A 23,580-nucleotide genomic window follows, 5' to 3' on the forward strand; every position below is an offset into this window, starting at 1 on the left:
GGGGGGGGGTGGGGTGGGGTGGGTAAAGGAGTATGTATTACTCAACAGCAAAGAAACTCTTCCTGCACAGTTTAGGGATATTACAAGGACCGGAGACAATCCAAATGAAAGTGCGATCCTCCGTCCTACAAAAGTTTGCCAAAACATGGCCAACATTATTGCATGGTATTTTTCTATTCTTGTCATGAATTATTTATTGAAATTAATCATAATTTTGCCTAATATTCCAATAGTTTCCGGGCGTGGTTCCACAGGAAAGCCACATAGAAAAGCATTTCCCAAGAAAGAATTGGATGGAAATTTCTGTAGAGTAGCCGGAATGAGCCCAATTGTAGCTCAATTTCAAATACCTCAATTTTGAAGGGTGAAGATTAGGGATGGGTCCAGAAAGAGAGTTGTTTTGGAGGGACCCACTGGTGCAGGAGATCCAGCACTCCAAACTCTTCATCAACGGTGAGTTTTTGATGCCGCCTCAGGTATGCCGTTATGAATAATTAGTCTGTGCATGTGAAAAGATTCGTATGTACAACTATACTGGCTATGCTCTAATTTGGTGGATACATACGCACTAGCTACTTTCCCTTTGTCTGTCTTCGCCAACGAAACATATATGTTTGTTGTAGACCTGTAGTTGGGATGCATGTCGATAAGATTGATAGATCGCCTATTCATTTGAGTTTTCGCTATCAATACATCCCAATCCAAAATGCACGTTTAGGTGCTAAAATCCAAACATCAGTTTTCTTTGTCAGTTCGAACTGCTCAACTTGATATCGATAAAACAGCTATATATGCTCTCCTAGCTCTATGAAATATATTCTTTTCGTTCTTTACGAGATTATGGTACAAAATCTACATGACTCGGTATTGTGTGCTCACCTAAGTTTCAATGTAGTTTTCTGGCAAAAACTTTATAGATATACAGTTCATGCAAGTACCTACTGGCATACTACCCCCTAAATATAGGGTGTGGATGTAAAATGGATGCTGTGCTAATTTAAATGTCTCCTGGCGACAGAAAATTCGAAACAAAGGGAGCGCTACCTGGATTTCTTGAATGTTTTGTAGCCATTTTTTGGACTAGTAAGGGCATGTCCAATGCATGTCCCACTGAATGCGCATCGCCGGAAATCCTGAAATAAATCCAGGAATAAATGTGAGTAACAGAATTTGAACCTTGGTGGACTGGGGATACCAGAGTCACTCTAACCATCCAATCACAGATTGGTTTACAAAATCTATTATATAATTAAGATAGAAGACAAAGAAGCTTCCCTTAAAAAAGATGAAGAAGCTATTACGTTTATCCACACAGATTAAATTATCTGAGGCGTTAATTTTAGATATTGAGGGCTAAAATTTAAAAGATGTAGCGTAACATACAAAAAAAAGCATACAAACAGTTTGACACGTCTCCATGAAGAAAAAAAAGTTTAACACGTCATGTAGAAATAGTTAAACTCATGTACGGCAGACTCATATGCCTTTCCATCAGAAAAAAGTGTACGAGATAGTCATATATCTCTATTTTTAATAAACGAGTTGGTGAATAGTCTTCGTGATTTATATTCGCTGATTTTTCCGTCTCTCCTCCCACCACCCCCTCTCATTCTGGTCCATTAATTTATTTTTCTCTCCACTCTTTATTACAACCAGAACTTTCTTAACGTATAACAAATCACGAATCTAACTTCCTTAAATTATACAAATCAATCGATTCCTTTTGTTGGTTCAATTTGTCTTAGAAAACAAATAACAGATTTTCAGCAAACAAATAATACATTTTAATCTAACTTTTCTAACTAATCTAAATCAATCGATTTCTCTTATTAGTGAAATTTGTTTTAGGAAACAAATAACAGACACGTCACAACTTTCCTCCCAATAAATAGTTTCTTAACATTTGCAAACTTTCCTAATCAGACACGTCACAAACAGGCAGGTACTGATATCACGTTACGAAACAATAAAACCCCATTTGCATAGAAATCAGTTCAAAAATCCTAACTTTCCTAAATTTTTACCTTTCCTTGATAACAACCAATATTTCTTATGCTTTCCACCTATTGAAGAAAATTACCCCTCCATCGATATTAACATTTTTTGAAATGAGATCTCCCGGGTTATGTTTTTTTACGATTCTTTCCAATTGTGACCCCTCCTTTCACTCCGCCTCCTTCTCGCATAAACATCTCCACCACAGCCAGGTGACACCACCCCAGACCTCCTGTCTCTCCACACCTTCTCCGCCACCTCCTTCTCGTACTCCATTAACAATCCCTCCGCCATATTTGTCCACGGTGGTGTCGAGGGCATGACGCAGCAGCATACCAACGGTAGAGCAGCGCATAGCAGCAGGAAATAGCACGCAGCAGGCGAGGCGAGCGGCCGACGGTGGAGGGCAGAGATGCGGCCGGCGTGGCTGAGGGGGCGGCCGGCAGAAGATGGCCACGACTGGAGGCGGCGCAAGGCAGGGGCGCGACAGCGGGGCGAGCGAAGGGATAGGCAACAATCCTCAAATACCAAAACCAAACGTACAAGTCAACAATCAATTCACGTATCACAATCAGATTCTAGTACCCAGCTTAACTCACGGATGGTAATCAATCTCCAAATAAAGGAAACAATCACCGTCGTTTACCTCTCGCCAATGTTACATAAAAATAACGCTGAGAATTCAAATGTATTGTTTGTCATGGAGCTGAGGCTGGCCGATTACATGAAGTTAATTCTCTCAGTTGTGGTGGCAAATATAATACACATAATCCATATTGTTAAGCACTAGCGCGTGTGCGTGTGAAATAGATGGATTATGGTCCCGTACCCAATAAGATAGATATGTGTGTGTTAGCGAGAGGGAGAGAGAGAAAGAGTGAGGAAGAGGGAGGGAGAGGGTGTGTGTGAGATAATTTGATGGTAAAAAAAGTCGTCAATGTCACTTAATACGTATGAGAATATTAAATGTAATATTAACATAATTGATATTAAATTCTTAAAGTTAATATGACCCCGTTGCAACGCACGGGCATTCTTCTAGTACGTTTGGTATTGCAATTACGACATGCAACTACTCCCATGTGGAAGAGTCCGAGCACCCCAGCAAAAGAAGAGGTTGAGCACAAAAAAAAGTTGGATGTGTCTAGCCAGCGCACGGTCGTCTGGGAAGCTTAACAAGCGGCCCATCACTTTACATAATTTTTTGTCTCCCTCTTTAATTAGAATAGTCATCTAGCAGTTTTTTTTCTGCTACGTATTAAATGCCAGCATATGCATCTCCTCATTTGCATGCATATGCATGTGCATGTGTTTGTTTGCATTTATTTTGTGATTTTAAAATTTTAAAAAGGCACAACGATTCAATTCGCCTGTCAAAATTCAGATCCGTTTTCTCTGTTGAAAACCCTCGCGCCGTGCTTTTCAAAAGTAGATCCCACATGTGGATGTTTCGACGAATTAGTCTCCTCTCAACTAAACATTAATATGTATGCAACTAGACTACATGCCGCGCCAAATGAGCATATGTGTGTGCCAATAGGCCTTTTGGCAACTAAACATCAATGTGTGTGCAATTAGACTATATTGCCGCGTCAACTGAGCATATGTGTGTGCCAATAGTCCTGCCAATTAAATATTAATGTGTGTGCAACTAGACTACATTACAAGCCAACTAAACATCAATGTGTGTGCAACTAGACTACATTACAAGTCAACTGAGCACAAAGTAGATCAAGCTTCATCAGGTCTGCTGCGGCACTGTCGGACGCATTGAAGAGGTTGGACTTGAGCGCGGTCTGGCTCTCGGGGAAGAGGAGGGGCCAGAGTCGGAGGATGTCGTCGGAGAAAGGAGTCTGCGGAGAAGGACATAGCCATGGTGCGGAGCTCGGCGATGGACGGGTCAAAGGAGGCCCAAAGTAGGGACAAGGCTTGCAATCCACTACTAGATAGTTGGTCGGGGTAGTAGACTAGTTGCACGTTAAGTTGTTATGGTTGGTAGGTTGCAACCTCGTATGAAGTTAGATCATGTAGCTCCAAAGTTGGTTTTAAAAAAAATTGCACCATGTAGTGCTAAAGTTGCACAATACAGTACTTTAATTGCACTATATAGTATCAAAGTTGGCATCAAAACAATTTTGTCAAAACATACCTATGCGGGTTCTAGTATCAAAGATCTCGTTGCGATGAATCCAACTGTGAAAACGGATCTGAATTCCAACGTGTGGTTTAAAAGATATGAATTTTTTTAAATTCAAGAGGCCAAAATAAATAAATATGCGTGAATTTGTTTTTCAGACTAGTCCGTACGCATTTAATCCTAACAAAAAGCATTCGCTAGCTGACAAAAAAAGACACACATATAAATAACAAGCCGGCCGTTCGTTCCTACGAAAAAGTGCACATGCACTTTCAAGATTTCAGGAAAAAAGTTTGAGCACAATACGCATCAGTATCTAAACTGCTTTTTTCGGTTAGAAAACCAACACGGACTCCTTCTTTACTGGCCCTATTCGTTTCAAAGGGTTTTCACAGGAAATCTACAGGAAGTGTTGTTCCAGAGGAATTTATGCAAGATGGTCATTCGGATCATAGGAAATGCTGATTTGATTTCCTCTGGAATAGTGCTCTGACGACCTGATTCCTCAGGAAATGAAAAATCCAGCCCGGACCCATGTTACATGTATGCCCGAGGCAGATCGGTGGCTTTCTAAATAAACAATTCAGTAGGCAGGTGCTTTACGTAAGAGAAGCACCATGCAACCAAATTAAAAAAAAAAAAATCTTAGCCTTCTTATATTAGCATCTAAGGATGTGTTTGGTAGCCTGCATGATTCTGTCATAGTGTTCCTCCCTGAGACATGTTAAGTACAGACATGTTGAGTACATACAACTGCAGTTGTTTGATAGCCTGCATGTGTACGGACATGCTGAGTTGAGACTTTGTTTGATAGCATGTATCTATCAGGACATGCTGGTCTTAGACTTTGTTTGGTAGGCTGTATCTGAGATGGTTAGGATACCATAATTACAAATACATGATAAAAATTTGTGTGCACAATTCAACGGGTTCTTGGCAGCATACATCATTTGACCAACATTTCGACAATATGTAAATATGAAGAAAAAAATACCACTTAAAATATTTAGACATATATATTTGTCGGCAATTATTAATTTATTTTCAATAATAAATACATAATGTTGTTCATTCTTAAAAGAATCTGTGAATCAACACGCCATCTTGTCACAAACAAAAAGAATGAACATGTGAAAATTGGTAGGTGTATTTTATATAGAGGTAAAATTGCATAGCATGCGTGCTTGATTTTTTGTGACACAGATACAAATACACTTAAAGAAATCTTGTGGCATCGAACGACAACAGACATGTTGAACTATTTAAGAACCATGTTATTAAGAAAAGTAACTTGGTTGAACCAATAAATCTTTTGATCCATATTACATATAGTCTCATTCCAAATTCAACTTATTAAAGGGATAGTTCTCAAAAAGCACCAACTAACATCAACTCAAACAAGATCAGGATTCTTCTTCAAGATATGCTTGAACGATGCATTGCGGACTTTCTATCCATCTTCACAAAATTAAGGCATTTCCCTTATGTTCGGTCAGATAATTTAAAACAGCCAACCGCTTAGCGAGATCATACTCAACAAGGTCCATTACAGCCTTGTACAACTCAGGGTGTGTTTCGGTATGGCATGTGTTGTTGATAGCACTTGCAATCTCACGCACAGCATCAGACATGTTGTTAACCTGGATTGAGTCTTCTTCAGTCATAACAGATGTCCTCTTCCTCTTCTTAGTTGTACTAGGAGAAGGATCATTAGTTTCACTAGCACCAACAAATACGAACTCAGCCCCAACAGGACCATTCACAAATCCCTCGCCACTTGTTCCTTGCCCCTCCACAACAATGGGTTTTCCTTTGCCCTCCACATCAACAGGTTTTCCCAATGGCACACCAGAGCCCATTGAAAACCTCCCAGTGGCGAGCTTATCAGCGAAGCAAAGTTCCATATAATTGTAGTGCTCAAGCGGTGTGTTCAGTAATTCAGCATCCGTTGGATGGCCCTCCAAAATAAAACGACATTTCAACATTTAAGCAACATAAGTAACTAATTTCAGCACAAAGAGTAACTCGTTTCAGCACCATTTCATCAATGAAGTAATCCATTTGAGCATTTAAAAAAATTGCAATCGTACCTGAGTGTGGTCTAAATAGTGTTGCTCTTCTAGGACTATCATTTTCTTGTCATCGTCCCAAAGTGCACCACTTAATCCACGGAGATGAACAATTCTTTGCCACCTAGTCCGCCACTTGCGAAGATGATTGTGCACCTGGGTGTTACTCACATCATAACCAACAAAAGCGGTCAAAGCCTTTGCAACTTTCATTTTATCGGCCTCCTTGAATCCTTTGTCAGTCCTAACACCTTTTGCTGCTACATCTGCAAGACCTTTCAACATGATAGCAGACATAGGTGGGGTCTAATTCATGACCTTTGGGGCCTTCTTGGCTTTAGCACCAAGATCCGGAATCTCTTGCACATCATTATCCATCTACAACATATATTCCAGAAAAAATGTGATATCTTGCAAATTATACCAACTAAAAAATAAGCACGATTCACAAACAAATAAGAAATAAGAAAATCAACACAAACTGTGATGAATGGGAAACATGATCTGCGTTTAGAAAAAAAATCAGTGCTATATAAACTAGCACCATCTCTCTCAAATGATACAACCTGGGCATCTAGCAGTCATGTCGTACTAGGAAAAGACATCTAGCAAAACAACTTGGACATCTACTATATTTAAAAGATCAGTCTATTATTAATAAAAAAGTATGCCAATGCAACCTGGACATCTAGCAGTCATGACGTACTAGGAAAAGCCATCTAGCAAATCAACTACATCTATCGTATATGTCAAAGATCATTCTTTTCAATCGAAAAGAACAATGCAGATGCAACCTGGGCATCTAGCACCAAACATCAAAGGACAAACAAAAGAGAGGATAGTTTTTTTGTTCAAACATCAAACGCAAACATCTTCTAATCTACTTTCTCTCTCAAGGTCCATCTATTTCTCATTACGTGCTAGCTGATTATAAGCAGGAGGGTGGAAGATTGAGGAAGGAGTAGGAACGGGAGGGAGGACAGTAGAACGAGGAACAAGAGGTACGAGGGAATACCTTGCTAGGCGATGGCGATGGCGAGTTGGAGCAGCGGCGGCGCGCGGCGACCAGAAGATGACGAGGCGGCGAGGAGAGAACGGGATCGCCGGGGAGTTGGGAGAGTTGGGGTAACCCTAGCGTTAGTGGGTCCAGATGGGAACCGATGGGTTGGGCTCAGATTTTTTCATGGGTTCGACCCATGCATGCTGACCACCGAACCTCCTTTCACATGTTCTCTCCTGAGCGTGGCTACTGGGGTATTCGGGTTGAGCACAGCATAGCCGAGGAGACCCCGCGCAGGCTACCAAACAACGAAAAGTGGGTCGAGTAGGGAACATACAGGCTTATGCAGGCTACCAAACACATCCTAAAATGATGGAATTCTCCCTCCGTTTTCCCTATGCTGTGCCAAACGCACATTGCTCTCCTTAGTTTTGCACCTCTATTCCTTTGTCATTCCTACGGCTCCCTCAATTCCTACGTTTACTATTTCTATGAACCGAACAAGGCCTTAGTGCTTCACGCTTATTTTGCAGGAGTAGTGCTTCACGTTCTATCGGATTAAGGGAAATAAATGTGTACGTACATAGCAAAAAATGTGGGGCAATTTTTTTTGGCAAAACACTTTAAAAATAATAATGATGATGTTACCGGTAATAAATCATGCATGGAACTCAGACTAGAAATACATGGAGAGAGGCACCTGATGATGGATTGTGTATTCGTGAGGCAGATTTGGTCGAGCATGGGCCGACTAACGAGGAGGGTGGACCTGGAACCGAGGCAAAACGACAAATACAACAATGGGCGATGAGGCAGGACGGGAACTCAACCAGTGGACGTGCTCATAAAGCCAAGTGCCGTCTTGGGATGTGGATGATCTGGAAACACAGGAATAATGTGGTCTTTAATGACGAGAGGCCGTCCGTCCCGCGAACCATTCAATGCATCCAGGATAAAGGTAGACTATGGGCAAAGGCCGGAATGTTCAAAGACGACATGGTAGGCTTCGAAGTAGAGCAGGTAGCGCGGGGCAATACCGAGTAGTCCTTTGTAAGTTTGGGGTGATCTCGGGCGAAGTCCAAATGTAAATAATCATGTAACTGTGGACTTGTGGATTCGGGACTCTTTCCTTTCTCTTCTTTAATGAATGATATGCACACTCGTGCATATTCGAGAAAAAGAAATACATGGAGATCTATTAGTACAAATACTTTATATTTCAATTCTGACATTTTTTAAGTAATGAATCAGGATGTATGTTCTTTTTTTTGCAATGGACGATGTATATTCTAATTACAATGGTTGAAATTCTAAATATCAATGGGAAGAAGTAAGGCATGCAAATTATTTAGTATAAAATAAGTACTCTTCATCGGAAAAAATAGTCGTTAGAAGGACACGTGAAAACACATACAATGTACATACATAAGATACATACCCCATCCCGTTTCAAAATATGAGGCACATAAGTAAACATATTGTCAATGTCTTAAAACTTTGACCACTAAAATATGCAAAAGTATAGGGATTGGACATGTGAAAATAGCTTTCATGTTCAAACTTTTATGCCATACCCCGTTTTACGCTTTTTTGATGTATCATAAGTGAATATCACCGCTATAATTGTGAAGTGGAAACTGAAAATAATCAAGTGCCATATGTTTTGGAGTGGATACAACACTATATAACTATATAATTAAATGGAGCAGATCGACACATAAACCGTCATGGAAGAGTCACCAAAACTATAAATGAACGTATGAACATCGTCATCATTTATGCTTGATGAATTTTGTTTATAGTTGTTATTTAGTTCAAGGAGACTAATAGACTGATAAGCAAGTGATCGAGTCAATTTTATTTCTGGGAAGAAATGAGGCAGATGAGCGAGCTGAAACATATCGCCATTATGCAGAAGGTGCACAACTCTAGAGGACCTACGGATATCCCAATCATGTATGCTCGATGAGTTTCATTTTCGGTCGCAATTGTGTTGACGAAGACCTATGGTGTGGTGGCAAGCAAATGAGTCAGATTTTATTTCTAAGAAAAATGAGCGAGATGACGGACACACTAAAATTTGGAAGAGTAAAAAAAGTTAATATAAGGGATATTATGTTGTTTCAAAGCAGCGACCTCATGATATATGTTTTTTTTGCAAGAATCATGATATATGTTATTAAGGAGCTAACATGGCTGATGACCGATGGACCAAGAGAACATCGTAAAGACAATGCATCACATTTGTCCACATGGACTAAAAATATTCGGTATGTTGTTTATATGATGGGTCCTAATTATAATGGTTGAGAATTATAAACTGAATGCAAATGGTATATACGTGTATTTGCACCGAATAAGCTATGATGGAAATCAAAGTGAAGCAATGAGTATTAAGTGCATCCCTATCAATGATGATATTGATATTACTTTGTATAGGTTGTGAATAAGAAATAAAAAAAATATGTTTTCATCTTCACTAGAAATTTGCTTGGTCCATTCTGCATGTACCATACAACTGCCTTCGACCATATATTGTCCTTCTAACATTGGAACAAATTAAATGTTTGTGCCAAGCAAAATTGAAATCCATACAAGTATGATATGCAGCCAAAAAACGCTACACCATTTCAAGATTATTTTATTATAGAGTAAGAATCCTGAAAATTTTAAACAAATACAAAGATGTTTCAAAATATATATTAAAATGGTAGTGGTTTGAACTGAATAAAAAACTATTATATTGAGCTAACTATACGTGTTTCACTGTAATATAACTTTTATATAACTTCATCTATATTTTTAAATATCAAATGACAATGTAGAGCTGAATATGATCAAGTAAGAATTAGCATTGAAGAATAGATTACTGATGAAAAACATAAAGCATGCTAATATGTAATAAATCTATGTACGTAGAAGCCACTACACTACTAATGGTGAGCCGGATTGAGGAACGGACAACCATGTTCATATGTCATCAATATTTAGATTTATCGTTTGGTTGAAACTAATTTTTAGTTTGTAAAAATATCATGATGAGCCATCATTATTTGGTATCACTATGAACTAATGGTCAACAATTGAAAACAGACCGAGTAAAATTTATAAATTAGCTACGAATATAGTAATAATTTTAGGTCACCCAAGAAAAATTGTACTAATTTATCAACGATCCCCTTGCAATGACAACATTATGTATAGAATATTCATGCAAAAATAATGATGAAATGTTTTATCCGAAGAAAAATATAAATTCCATCTGTAGATAGATAATATGTTGGAAATCTAGCCGCGCAAATGCGCGGGTCACCCCGCTAGTGGGTCTCATTAAGAAATAGAAATAAAGATTCTAATACACATGAATCTTTACTTTTCACTCCAATCTTTTCAGCCTTTGACACCAGACCACATTTTTTCTCTCCAAGCACCCGCCTCCTGCAGAGGATCTTGCTTTCCTATTTGAACCTACTTTACCTGATATCCAATCCTACATGGCATGTGAGGCATCACCCTGGGGCTATACATTGTACATGCCCTCAGAAACCCCAAATTCAGTGGCAGAGCTCACCTTGTCGGCGCTATTGGAGAGGTTCGCGAAGCTGCTACTGGCCGCCGGGAAGCTCTAAGTGGAGCCGTGGTCAACTCGGTGAAGAAGACAATGGGCGTGGTGGAATAATTTATTTATGAAACAATCGTAAGATTACCTCGGGCGAAGAATAACATATTTAGTGATGAATAGTATTATTATATATTTGTTTGTGTTGGGGGAGGGGGGGGGGGTTGTTTGTGTTAGGGAGGGGGGCATTGGCCCCCTCATCTTAACACATACCTCAACCGCTGCTAATATGTTAGTATGCTGTATTTGTGATGTAAACACATTTTTATATCAATTGGACCACCCATACCAAAAATCCTGGCTACGCCACTGCATCGAGATCACCTGCCCTGCACTGACTAGATCCCTAGAGCTGCACCATCAGTAGCATTCTTCCAGCAGATTTCTTCCCTGTGTATTATTTACAATTGATGGATAAGTCTGTGATCGTGTAATTTCGTCGTTTTAAAAAAATTACTGTATGTGGTACATCAAGATGACAAGTTTGCTTAGTGGTTCAAACAAAAGACTTTAAATAAAGATCATACATACCATGCAAAGCAGATGAAAGACTACCTGGCGTAACATAGTCATAAACTAGGAGCTTCTCTTCCTTGGAGTAATAGAAAGCACGCAAGGGAACAACGCCCTGGTGCTGGCCAAGCATGTCAATTATCTCCATCTGCTGTTCGAATACTTTCTTTCCTACCACCACCTCCTTCAGCCTCTTGACCACCACTGTCGTGCCATCCTCAAGACTAGCTTTGTAGGTCGGACCGTAGCATCCTTTCCCAAAGACTTCACATGAAGCCCTCAACAGATCATCCAAGTCGAAATCATATGAATAGCCCTCAGGGAAAACTAGCTTGTTCCTCTCTGCTTCTATATCACCGCTATATTCTGGCTTGGATTTCTTGGCTCTTCCCACAGCTTTATGCTCCATGACATGATCACCACTCCTGTATTATGGCTTGTATCTCTTCCTCTTGTAGATGCATACCACGAGAATGACCATTATTATCACAAATATAACTATTGTGCCTACAACAACCACTGCAATTTTGAGAGGTTTCTGACCCTTGTCCGGGGGAGTTGGAGCATTGGGAGGAGGTGGTGCGGTTCCTGGACATGGTTCCAAGGGAAGCCCACATAGGAAAGCATTCTCCAAGAAAGAATTGGCTGGAAACTTCTGCAGAGCAGCTGGAATGGGCCCACTAAGGTTATTGTAGCTCAAATTCAAATACCTCAGTTTGGGGAGGTGAAGATCAGGGATGGGTCCAGAAAGTGAGCTGTTCTGGAGAGACAACCCAGTAAGCCGAGTCATATTCTTCACTTTCAATGGGATTTCTTCGACAAATGAGTTATACAACAGGTCGAGGAATGCTAGTTTTGAAGCTAGGGAAGTAGGTATTGTGCCTGCAGTAGGACTGTTTGGTCCTATGCCCTCCAACATACATGGCAAGCTTCATGCCTTTGAGGTGCTAAGCCTTCGGTCCAATTGTCTTACTGCTGGCCTCCCCACTGATGTCGCATCCATTCCATATATATGTCTGCACTCTCTCTACCATCGGCGCAACAACTTGTCAGGCGGACGGGGGCATTGGCCCCCTCATCTTAACACATACCTCAACCGCTGCTAATATGTTAGTATGTTGTATTTGTGATGTAAATATATTTTTATATCAATTGGACCACCCATACCAAAAATCCTGGCTACGCCACTGCATCCAGATCACCTGACCTGACCTGTCCTGACCAGATCCCTAGAGCTGCACCATTAGTAGCGCTCTTCTAGTAGATTTCTTCCCTGTGTATTATTTACAATTGATGGGCAAGTCTGTGATCATGTAATTTAGTCGTTTCAAAAAAATATTGTATGTGGTACATCAGGATGACAAGTTTGCTTAGTGATTCAAACAAAAGACTTTAAATAAAGATCATACATATCATGCAAAGCAGGTGAAAGACTACCCGATGTAACATAGTCATAAACCAAGAGCTTCTCTTCCTTGGATAAATAGAAAGCACGCAAGGGAACAACGCTCTAGTGCTGGCCAAGCCTGTCAATTATCTCCATCTGCTGTTCGAATACCTTCTTTCCTACCACCACCCCCTTCAGCCTCTTGACCACCACTGTCGTGCCATCATCAAGACCAGCTTTGTAGGTCGCATCGTAGCTTCCTTTTCCAAGGACTTCACCTGAAGCCCTCACCAAATCATCCAAGTCGAAATCGTATGAACAACCCTCAAACAAAACTAGCTTGTTCCTCTCTGCTTCTATACCACCGCTGTATTCTGGCTTGGATTTCTTGGCTCTTCCCACAACTCCAGGCTCCTGGACATGATCACCACTGTTGTATTCTGGCTTGTATCTCTTCCTCTTGTAGATCCATACCACGAGAATGACCATTATTATCAAAAATATAATTGTGCCTACAGCAACCACTGCAATTTTGAGAGGTTTGTGACCCCTGTCCGGGGGAGTTGGAGCATTGGGAGGAGGTGGTGCGGTTCCTGGACATGGTTTCATGGGAAGCCCACATAGAAAATCATTCCCCAAGAATGAATTGGCTGGAAACTTCTGCAGAGCTGCTGGAATGGGCCCACTAATTCAAATACCTCAGTTTGGGGAGGTGAAGATCAGGGATGGATCCAGAAAGTGAGTTGTTCTAGAGAGACAACCTAGTAAGCCTAGTCATATTCTGCACTTTCAATGGGATTTCTCCGACAAATGAGTTGTACGACAGGTCGAGGAACACCAGTTTTGAAGCTAGGGAAGTAGGTATTGTGCCTGCAGTAGGACTGTTTGGTCCTATGCCCTCCAACATACTTGGCAAGCTTCATGCCTTTGAGGTGCTAAGCCTTTGGTCCAATCGTCTTACTCCTGGCCTCCCCACTGATGTCGCATCCATTTCATGTCTGCACTCTCTCTACCTTCGGCGCAACAACTTGTCAGGCGGAGGGGGGCATTGGCCCCCTCATCTTAACACGTACCTCAACCTCTGCTAATATGTTAATATATTGTATTTGTGATGTAAATACATTTTTATATCAATTGGACCACCCTGACCAAAGATCCTGGCTACGCCACTGCATCCAGATCACTTGACCTGACCTGTCCTGACCAGATCCCTAGAGCTGCACCATTAGTAGCGCTCTTCCAATAGATTTCTTCCTTGTGTATTATTTACAATTGGTGGGTATGTCTGTGATCGTGTAATTTAGTCGTTTCAAAAAAATATTGTATGTGGTATATCAGGATGACAAGTTTGCTTAGTGGTTCAAACAAAAGACTTTAAATAAAGATCATACATACCATGCAAAGTAGATGAAAGACTACCAGGCGTAATATAGTCATAAACCAAAAGCTTCTCTTCCTTGGAGTAATAGAAAGCACGCAAGGGAACAACGCCCTGGTGCTGGCCAAGCCTGTCAATTATCTCCATCTGCTGTTCGAATACGTTCTTTCCTACCACCACCTCCTTCAGCCTTTTGACCACCACTGTCGTGCCATCCTCAAGACCAGCTTTGTAGGTCGGACCGTAGCTTCCTTTTCCAAGGACTTCACCTGAAGCCCTCACTAGATCATCCAAGTCGAAATCGTATGAACAAGCCTCAAACAAAACTAGCTTGTTCCTCTCTGCTTCTATACCATCGATGTATTCTGGCTTGGATTTATTGGCTCTTCCCACAGCTTCAGGCTCCTGGACATGATCACCACTGTTGTATTCTGGCTTGTATCTCTTCCTCTTGTAGATCCATACCACGAGAATGAGCATTATTATCAAAAAGATAACTGTGCCTACAACAACCACTGCAATTTTGAGAGGTTTCTGACCCTTGTCTGGGGGAGTTGGAGCATTGGGAGGAGGTGGTGCGGTTCCTGGACATGGTTCTAGGGGAATCCCACATAGAAAAGCATTCCCCAAGAAAGAATTGGCTGGAAACTTCTGCAGAGCAGCTGGAATGGGCCCACTAAGGTTATTGTAGCTCAAATTCAAATACCTCAGTTTGGGGAGGTGAAGATCAGGGATGGGTCCAGAAAGTGAGTTGTTCTGGAGAGATAACCCAGTAAGCCCGGTCATATTCTGCACTTTCAATGGGATTTCTCTGACAAAGGAGTTGTACGATAGGTCGAGGAATGCTAGTTTTGAAGCTAGGGAAGTAGGTATTGTGCATGACAAGTTGTTGCGCCGAAGGTAGAGAGAGTGCATATATGGAATGGATGCGACATCAGTGGGGAGGCCAGCAGTAAGACGATTGGACCAAAGGCTTAGCACCTCAAAGGCATCAAGCTTGCCAAGTATGTTGGAGGGCATAGGACCAAACAATCCTACTGCAGGTAGTCGCAGCATACGAACACGCTTCCCGTCTGGTGTGCATGTAACCCCAATCGAAGATGTGCAGACTTGGGTTGTGAGGCTCCAGTTGACCTTCCGTGGATGAGGAAGGGACACAGAAAAATCCAAAACGGTTTTTCTTATCAGTGTTCATATCAGCTCCTTTGGCACAAGGAAGAAGCAGACCCGCAGAAAGAAAAGCTAGGAGCATAAGATGTTGCATTGTTAGGATGTCAGTGAACAAGCAGAACTAGAATGATAATCCGAGGATCATCAATGTTTCACTCCTGCTGCACAAATGAAAAGAGTACATTACTGTCTAAAATCACACACCCTACCTACACATCACTGTCCCAAACTTAGACTAAAATCACAAAACTTCCACTGCAAATCGATGGTGGCAGAGCATAAAACCACTGATAGTAGAAGGTTGGGGGAAGATTACTGCACAAAACACACCTTTGATGCCAAACGAGGTTTGGCGGTCAGCTGGTGTGAGCATGTGTTCAATCTGCACAAGCTTCCCCGATCGGCTGAACGTAATCAGGGGGAAATGTCAGGGCAGGTAGAAATAAGCTACCCAAGCACATTAGTTGTCTAACATGGAGATGAACATCAAGCCACACTAAACATAGGTGCAAAGCAAGAAGAGATCCAAGACTGAGGAGAGATAAGCATCATGGGAGAAGGAGGATCCCGATGTCTCTCTATGAAGATATCACGGGAGGCCGAGGAGGGAGAACCATCATGGAAGAATTCCTTGGCCTCTCCCTGGTGTGGTCTCCTCCCTCCCTCCTTTAAGGTGTAGTAGTGGAGTACAGTGCACGTGCATGCGTGTGTGTGTGTGTGTGAGCGACTGTGTCTGAGCCCAACAAACAACTAGTTTCAGTAAAACCTTCTAGCATCTGATGTCTATAACAACTCTTATTGATATCTACTTCCAACGCTGAAAACCTTCTAGTATCTTTGCAGAGACTGATATGTATCTACAACAACTCTTACTGATGTCTATAATCCTACAATACTTCAGAATATTTCCAAGTTTTAATTGAAAATGATTTAGCGAAAGTTTCAGCAAATTGCTCTTCAGACTAGTAGTTCCAAACAATGTTTTCCAAGCACAAGTAGAGTAGCATCACTCACCAGGCGTCCCGGGCGTGACGAGGACGATGTGGAAGAGCAGGCCGCTGCTGGGCAGGAGGTCGACAAGGAGTGGAAAAAGCCTACCATCACGTGTGGGGAAGCACATGACGAGGTTGGGTACACCCAGCTGCGTGACCAGCTTCTTCCTCAGGTGGAATACGGACTCCCCCTGAAATCGAACGCGCCATGGCTAATGCGGGTCCCATAGGTGCTCACCTCATCGCACACGATCGCCCGCGGTAGCAATAGTCTGGTCAGGCTTTTGGGGAGGGGGAGCTGCAAGTGAGTCACAAAGAACCATCATGATGCGAGCCAGTAGACCAAACATGAAAATGCCATCAAGAATCAGAAGTGTGGTAGCCAAGAAACAAAGGATTTAACCATGATCTGCTCCCGAGAAATGCAAATCTTGCAAGATGCCAGGAACAGAGCCAAGAAACAATGAAATTAACATGGGCTGAATGAAGGAGATCAGGGAAAAAGTCAAGGCAGGTACAAATAAGCAACCCAAGCACACTAGCTGTCAAGCATGGAGATGAATAACAAGCCACACTAAACATAGGTGCAAAGCAAGAAGAGATCTAAGGACGAGGAGGGAGAAGCATCACGGGAGAAGGAGGATCCCGATGTTGATCTATGAAGGCATCACGGCAGGACGAGGAGGGAGAACCATCATGGAAGAATTCCTTCGTCGCTCCCCTGGTGTCGTCTCCTCCCTCCCTCCCTCCTCTGAGGTGTAGTAGTGGAGTACAATGTGCGATCGTGTGTGTGTGTGTGTGTGTGTGTGTGTGTGACCGACTGTGTCCGAGCCATGGGCGAGCTGCTTTTGGAGGGGCATGGGTGATACGTCTCCAATGTATCTATAATTTTTTATTGTTCCATGATATATTATATTCTATTTTGGACATTATTGGGCTTTATTATACACTTTTATATTATTTTTTGGACTAACCTATTAACCGGAGGCCCAACCCAGAATTGCTGTTTTTTGCCTATTTCAGAGTTCCGTAGAAAAAGAATATCAAATGGAGTCCAAACGGAATGAAACCTTCGGGAACGTGATTTTCGGAACGAACGTGATCCAGAGGACTTGGACCCTACGTCAAGAAAGAAACCAGGAAGGCACGAGGTAGGGGGCGTGCCTACCCCCCAGGCGTGCCCTCCATCCTCGTGGGGCCCACGTTGCTCTACCGATGTACTTCTTCCTCCTATACATACCTACGTACCCCCAAACTATCAGATACAGAGCCAAAACCCTAATTCCACCGCCACAACCTTCTATACCCATGAGATCCCATCTTGGGGCCTTTTCCGGAGCTCCGCCGGAGGAGGCATCGATCACGGAGGGCTTCTACATCAACACCATAGCCTCTCCGATGATGTGTGAGTAGTTTACTTCAGACCTTCAAGTCCATAGTTATTAGCTAGATGACTTCTTCTCTCTTTTTGGATCTCAATACAATGTTCTCCCCCTCTCTTGTGGAGATCTATTCGATGTAATCTTCTTTTGCGGTGTGTTCGTTGAGATCGATGAATTGTGGGTTTATGATCAAGTTTATCTATGAGCAATATTTGAATCTTCTCTGAATTCTTTTGTGTATGATTGGTTATCTTTGCAAGTCTCTTTGAATTATCAGTTTGGTTTGGCCTACTAGATTGATCTTCCTTGCAATGGGAGAAGTGCTTAGCTTTGGGTTCAATCTTATTGTGACGTCCGGATAATTAAGCTACAGTAAACCCTTGCTACTGATGCCATGTCATCATATTACTGTTGCTAATCCTCACTTGATCCAAGTCATTGTTCATATTCTAACTCAAATTTAAAATAAAAATTTCAAATTTGCCAAACATGAAAACTAAAATGTTCAAGTGTGGCAGATAATCCCTGGATATTTGTCATGTTGAAACTCATATTTTAAAAGGTTATTAAATGGCCTCAAACATTTAAAACTGTGCCAAAACAACATTTTTGAATGCTTCTCCATTTATGAAAAAATCAAGCTAAGTCAAACTTCCTCCTAAGTTTTTGGTGGTAGCACCTAACTTTGCAATTCTAAGTATGTGTCCATCTCCACATTTTACAAACTTCATTTACTAAATGAATTAAGTACAAAACAGAGGTTAGAGAAATAAAACATATGATAATAAAAGGAAAGAACTACACCTATTGTACAGATGGGCTCTAAGCCAAGTGCAGCCCAGCCCGACCTGGGTCCCCTCCCACCTCGCTAGAGGAGGCAGAGTGGTGCGTGGAGCACATCCAAGGCGCCATGGCCGTGGATGCCCTCCACGTCGCCCCCTATACCTATATATTTGTCCACCGAAAACCCTAGCCTGCTCTCGATCTGTTCCCTCTGTTTTCCCCATCGTGTGCCCCCTCATCTGCTAAAATACGAGCTCCTAAACTCACGCGGTGATCGCGAACGCCGCCACCATTACCACGACCATCATCGTCCCGGCGCCCTGCAGTCATGTCCAGAAAATCCTCCGTCGTTCGCTTCTTCACCTTCGTCCATTGGATCCAGCCGGACTCGATCGTGCCATCGGGATCGAGCTTCTTCTTCAACTTCGGCCGCTGTCATCCACCGCGTCGATCCGCTCATCGTCGACTGTCCCCGGTCTCATCGAGCCCTCCTCGAGCTGCGTTGTGAGCCTCGATTCCTCCTTGACCTCCCCTTGTTTCTTCTCGTGCCCCGTAAGTTAGCTCATGTAGTAGCCTCGTCGTCCCGCGCCGCTCGAGCTCTCGGTCACCCAGGTCACCTGCATCGTCTATGCCCTCCTACTGCCGTTCCGCTCGTCGCCGTGTTCCACGCGTGCCCTTGTGTCGCGCGCGCCGCGAGCTGCTCGCCTACAGCCGCACGCCCTGTCCGTTCCTTGGCCGCGCGTCCCCGGTCGCCCCGCTCGTGCCTGCGGCTGTTGGGGCCCTGACTGTGCCGGCCGCGTCCTCTAGCGCGCCCTGCCCTTGCGAGCCCACTCCTGGCCGCTTCCTGGTCGCGCGCCCGTGACTGCCGCTGCTGTTGCTGCGTTCTGCTACTGCCGCGCCTACTGTTGTTGTTGGAAATATGAGCAAATTACTACGAGATTTAATCCGAATAAACAGAAGATAAATCATGACCACATCAGCAGAGATTAAACTAATCATGCGAACTAGCATAGCAGATGAACATATCACATCTAGGGCACATACTAGAAGCATGAATTCTACCATGATCTCGAACGGGAAGGATAGAATCACATACGGTGCAGCGGGTGCAGCACCGCCGGTGTTGACGTTGTCGCCCATGTCGTCGAGGACGAGGTTGCTGAGGTCGGGGAAGAAGTCGTTGTTCGCGAAGTAGTAGCACCCGAATTGTGGTCAGTCTAGCCACGGGTGAGTAAGTATCAAAGAAGTCTTCACCTTCTTTCTGGGTATAACCCTTGGCCACAAGCCGTGCCTTGTACTTTTCAATCGTACCATCAGGTCTAAGCTTCTTCTTGAACACCCACTTACATCCTACAGGTTTGCACCCATAAGGACGGTCAGTGATCTCCCAGGTACCGTTAGATAAGATGGAATCCATCTCGCTACGTCCAGCTTCCTTCTTGTAGTCAGCATGAGGAGATGCATAGGCTTCTGAAATAGTCCTGGGTGTGTCATCCACGAGGTACACAATGAAATCATCACCAAAAGACTTTGCAGTCCTCTATCTGTTACTCCTCATAGGAGTTCCATTGTTACCCTCAATAGGATTCTCAACGTGTTCCATCGCAATGGTGGGTTCAGGAATTACAGTGAATTCCTCACTAGATGGAGTAGGTATCTCCTGATTTGATGAACTCGACATATCCTTCATAGGAAATATGTCCTCAAAGAAAGTTGCATCATTTGATTCCATAATCGTACCAACATGCATGTCGGATACCTCAGATTTTATTATCAAAAATCTATAGCCGATGCTATGAAAAGCATAGCCCAGAAGAACACAATCCACGGTTTTTGGTCCAAGCTTGCGCTTCTTGGGAATTGGTATATTGACTTTCGCCAAACAACCCCAAGTACGTAGGTAAGAGAGTTTCAACCTTTTCCTTTCCCATTCCTCAAATGGAGTCATGGTCTTATGCTTTGTGGGAACTCGGTTTAGGACATGACACGCAGTCATTAGCGCCTCCCCCCACCATTCCTTGGATAGACCCGAAGTGTCTAACATGGTGTTAACCATATCAGTTAGAGTTCGGTTCTTTCTTTCGGCTACCCCATTTGACTGGGGTGAGTAGGGAGGCGTCCTCTCATGGATTATACCATGTTCCGCACAAAACAGATCAAATTCATTGGAAAAATACTCTCCACCATGATCGGACCTAAGCCGTTTAATTTTTCGATCAAGTTGGTTCTCTGCCTCAACTTTATAGTTTTTAAAGAAAGTCAAAGCCTCGTCTTTTGATTTCAGAAGATACACATAACAATATCTAGTGGAGTCATCAATCAACGTCATGAAGTATCTCTTTCCACCTTTTGTCAACATGCCATTCATCTCACAAAGATCAGAATGTATAAGCTCAAGTGGCGCCAAGTCTCTTGCCTCTGCAGTCTTATGGGACTTGCGAGGTTGCTTAGCTTGCACACATACTTGGCACTTGGAGCCTTTGACAGTAGAGATTTTCGGAATTAAATTCATATTGGCTAACCGCGTCATGCAACCAAAGTTAATATGACAGAGTCATGAATGCCAAATATCAGACTCATTATTGTGGCAAACATTATTGATAACTTTAGTGCAAATATCTGACAAACATAGGCGGAACAAGCCTCCACACTCATAGCCTTTTCCAACAAATTGTCCACACTTAGAAATTACAACTTTATTGGATTCGAAAACTAACTTAAAACCATCTCGACATAAACGGGAACCGCTAACGAGATTTTTATTGATGGACGGCACATGATGAACGTTCTTCAGACGCACAGTCTTCCCCGAAGTAAACTTCAGATCGACCGTACCAACACCTCGAACAATGGCAAGTGACCCGTTCCCCATCAGCACGGCTGAAGTCCCTATTGCCTGGTAAGAAGAAAACATGGAGGCGTCAGCACAAACATGTACATTGGCACTGGTGTCAATTAACCAATCAGGGGATTGAAATACTGAAAGGATGGTAGGAAAAATACCGTACCCTGATTCCTTCATATCAGTATCACCGATGACAACATTAGCGAACTTGCCGCTCTTCTCATGTTCACGCTCCTCAAAGCGGTTAGGACACTTCGGAGCCCAGTGATTAGGATCACCGCAGACATGGCAAAGTCCCTTCCCCTTCTTATGAGAATTCTTCTTGAAGTTGGTAGAATGTGATGGCTTGTTCTTTGTATCAAACTTGCCTTTGCCCTGAGTTTTGTTCTTATTGTTTTTGAACTTGTTGGGCTGGGAGTTCTTCTTCTGTACCATGTGGACACTAGAACCTCCCTCAGCAACTCGATCACGTGTGTCCTTTGCTCTCGCCTTCTCTTCAACATCAAGAGTACCAATGAGATCCGCAACGGAAAACTCCTGTCTCTTGTGTTTCAGGGAAGTAGCAAAATTGTTCCACGAAGGTGGAAGCTTGGCAATGATGCCTCCGGCAACAAATTTGTCTGGCAACACACACTTGAAGTACTCAAGTTCTTTTGCGAGCGACTGTATCTCATGAGCCTGCTGTACAACAGGGCGCTCATCAGTCATCTTGTAGTCATAGAATTGCTCCATGACGTACAACTCGTTGCCGGCGTCCGAGGCACCAAACTTGGCCTCGAGCGCAGCCCACATGTCCTTGCCGTTGTCAAACGACATATACGAATCCACAATGGAGTCATCAAGAACACTCAGAAGAGCGCCTTTAAAGAGGGTATCGATCTTCTCAAAAGCTTCCAGCTGTGCTGGATTAAGATCGCCCTCAGGCTTGCCCTTGGTGGCATCATAGCAGCCCATGGTCTGAAACCAGTACACTGCTCTCGTGCGCCACCTCTTATATTGCGCCCCCTTAAAGGCAGGCATCTTCAGATGCGCAGCAAAACCACTCGGAGTAAATTGCCTATAATCAGGTTTTTGGATTGTTGGAAATATGAGCAAATTACTACAAGATTTTATCCGAATAAACAGAACATAAATCATGACCACAGCAGCAGAGATTAAACTAATCATGTGAACTAGCATAGAAGATGAACATATCACATCTAGGGCACATACTAGAAGCATGAATTCTACCACGATCTCGAACAGGAAGGATAGAATCACATACGGTGCAGCGGGTGCAGCACCGCCGGCGATGACGTTGTCGCCCATGTCATCAAGGACGAGGTTGCTGAGGTCGGGGAAGAAGTCGTCTTTCGCGAAGTCGTCGCTCCCAGCAGTCGCGCGAGTGCGCTCCCCAAAAACCTGATCGCCCCTCTCCCGTACAGGATCACGAGAGGCGGGGTTCCGGAGGCCTGCTGTCCCTTCTCGCGGTGCACGCCGGAAGGAGGGATGGAGAAGACTTGCTTGGCGACGCAATGCTCTGGAACGGTGGTGAGAAACCATACGAAGCGGCGGCGGCTAGGGTAGACGTCTGCCTGACTATATAGTGCGGGCCGGGTAGGTCGTGGGAGTAAACCCCACGTCTGAGTCGTCATGATCCAAAAGAATCGGAAACGGTTCAGTAATTAACGCGTCCATTAATTATTAATAAATGACTCATTAATTTTCCCATGCAGCAAAAATATAGACAACATGCATAGCTCCGTCCTCGGCTCGGCTCAATCCCGCAACCCGCGGCGCATCATGACGAGGCGTGGCGTGGCGTGGCGAGGCGAGCCAGGAGGAGGAGCGCGTGTGTAGGTCTCCTCTTCTCATGCTCATACAAGTGGTAGAAGAGCTCACCTTATAAAGAGGTGCAACTCTCTCTCAACTTCCGGGGTGGGACTAAACTTTAGTCTCACTCACTCCACTCACATGTGTGCATGAATGGGCCAAGAGAATTTCAGAATTTTAGTTGGGCTTTGGGCCAAAGGCCTACTAGCAAAATTCCAACAATCCCCCACAAAGTCTCATTGGCACATCTCATCATTTAGTTCCAAAACATTGTTTTATATATCGGTGCTTAGTGGAGACTGTGAAGTTGAACTTCCACTTAGAAATTTATGCTACACTAGATCACAACTTGAATAGTGGACTATGCCTTGAACTACAAGTTTTCTGTGAAACTAGTTTCACACAAATTCTTGACCGATACTGGGCTGCCGCAAGGCTTCCCCGCGGGTGGAGCGTATACGTCATACTCCAGGGCCTTTCATGAATTTATTAGAGAAC

The 23,580-nt window shown here is 43.2% G+C and overlaps 3 pseudogenes; all 3 read right to left on the minus strand.

Annotated features, from left to right (window-relative positions):
- Window positions 1–5,592: 5,592 nt before the first annotated feature.
- LOC123190784 (probable inactive receptor kinase At3g08680) lies at window positions 5,593–12,252 on the minus strand (annotated as a pseudogene).
- Window positions 12,253–12,843: 591 nt separating this feature from the next.
- On the minus strand, window positions 12,844–13,711 carry LOC123190874 (probable inactive receptor kinase At3g08680; annotated as a pseudogene).
- A 369-nt stretch (window positions 13,712–14,080) lies between these two features.
- On the minus strand, window positions 14,081–16,388 carry LOC123190962 (probable inactive receptor kinase At5g58300; annotated as a pseudogene).
- Window positions 16,389–23,580: the final 7,192 nt, after the last annotated feature.

The sequence above is a fragment of the Triticum aestivum genome, chromosome 1A (assembly GCF_018294505.1).
Source record: "Triticum aestivum cultivar Chinese Spring chromosome 1A, IWGSC CS RefSeq v2.1, whole genome shotgun sequence".
Taxonomy (NCBI): domain Eukaryota; kingdom Viridiplantae; phylum Streptophyta; class Magnoliopsida; order Poales; family Poaceae; genus Triticum; species Triticum aestivum.